Source organism: Hyaena hyaena, unplaced genomic scaffold, assembly GCF_003009895.1.
Source record: "Hyaena hyaena isolate Hyena2069 unplaced genomic scaffold, ASM300989v1 scaffold_22, whole genome shotgun sequence".
NCBI classification, from domain to species: domain Eukaryota; kingdom Metazoa; phylum Chordata; class Mammalia; order Carnivora; family Hyaenidae; genus Hyaena; species Hyaena hyaena.
The window spans coordinates 1,973,147-1,975,186 of record NW_024080654.1 but is presented as its reverse complement, the minus strand read 5'-3'; positions in this window follow the sequence as shown (position 1 = coordinate 1,975,186).

Below are 2,040 nucleotides of genomic sequence, written 5' to 3'. Positions count from 1 at the left end.
TACAAACATTTTGCCAATAATTTTGGAAAGTTAGATGAAATTTTAAAAATCCCTGAAAGATCTCACAAACTTCGAAATCTCACTTAAGAAATTAATAACTTAAATAGCCCTGTATCTAGTAAAGAAAACTGAATTCACAGTCCAAACTTTCAAAAAGAAACACCTGTACAAAATGGCTTCATTAGTCAATTTCAACCATTTAAAAAAAATAATAGGAGTGCCTGGGTGGCTCAGTCCGTTAAGCGTCCAACTTCAGCTCAGGTCATGATCTCGCGGTTCATGGGTTCAAGCCCCACGTTGGGTTTTGTGCTGACCACTAGCTCAGAGACTGGAGCCTGTCTTCAGATTCTGTATCTGCCTCTCTCTCTGACCTACCCCTGCTCATGCTGTCTCTATCTCTCTCTCAAAAATAAATAAAACATTTAAAATAAGGGGCACCTGGGTGGCTCAGTCTGTTAAGCGTCTGACTTTGGCTCAGGTCATGATCTCACAGTTCGTGGGTTCCAGCCCCGCATCAGGCTCTGTGCTGACAGCTAGCTCAGAGCCTGGAGTCTGTCTTTGTCTGTAACTTCCTCTCTCTCTGACCCTCCCCTGCTCATGCTGTCTCTCTCTCTCTCTCTCTCTCTCTCTCTCTCAAAAATAAATAAAACATTTAAAAAAAAAACCATTTAAAATAAATTTAAAAAATAATAATACCAATTCTATACAAAGTCTTTCAGAAAATATAATAAGAGGGAACATTAACCAATTTATTTTATGGGACCAATATCACTCTATCAAAAGCATTTGATTTTATAAGAAAACATAAAGTTACAAAAATTATACCCTTCATGAATATGGCTGAAAATTTAGGGGTCTTATCAGTCAGAGTGGTTGAACCCTTTGTGATGACCTCGTAGACAATGTCCAGCTCTTTCCTTTGTAAAGTCTAACATGTAGGCGCCAACAAATTAAAGGGAATTGAAGGTTTTTCTATTTGTTTGTATTGACTTTCCATCAAAAATTGAAGTTTTATAGACGTGGTCAATTCAGGTGTATAATTTCTAAATTTAGATATGTGCCTCTAAGATTTTGTGTGTGTTGAGCTAGCAGAAAACTAAATAAAAATTTTAATGGTTTTTTGTCATATTAAAAAGTATTCTAATTACTTAAAAAGTTACAAATGCATCAGAAATAAAGGATAATCATCCCCAAATATATATATTTTTAAACTTGGTAGGATAATGGCTAGATAGGTCAATATTGACCAATCTTTCCATATATGGGCATCCCCCTCAAAAGGCCAAATAAGGGTGCGTGGGTGGCTCAGTCGGTTGGGCACCCTACTTTGGCTCAGGTCATGGATCTCACGTTACTGGGTTTGAGCCCCACGTCGGGCTCTGTGCTGACAGCTCACAGCATGGAGCCTGCTTCAGATTCTGTGTCTCCCTCTCTCTCTGCCCCTTCCCCCACTCACACTCTCTCTCAAAAATGAGTAAACGTTAAAAAAAACTTTTTTAAAGGCCAAATAAACCAACAAGAATTATGTGGAATAGTTGTTAATTTATGTGTATATAGATGTGGATCTATGTGTACTTCTTATGTTTAATGAGTAAAGCATCCTGATTAAATCAAATATTTCAAAAAACATGTAAATGTTTATGTATATTGTTTTTCATCTCCTGTACATTTTCATAAGATTGTAGAAGAGACTTTCTAGCCATAAACATTGATCTATTTTGTTTCTTTGGCAAATAGTAGTACTATTTATGGACACAATATATGTATCAAGATGTTAGCAGGGCCATCCTGCCTTTGAAACCTCTAATGGAGAATCCTTCCTACCTCTTTCAGGTTTTGGAAGCCCGAGATGTTCCTTGGTTTGTGACATTTCTGCCTCTGCCTCTGTCTTTACATGGCCACTTTCTTTGCTTATGTCTTTGGCTTCCCCTTCTCTTTCTCCTCTGCTTGGAAGGACACCAGTTGTATTGGATTAGGGTCCATCCTAATCACCTCATCTCACCTTGATTATATCTGCCAAGATCCTGTTACTGAAAATGT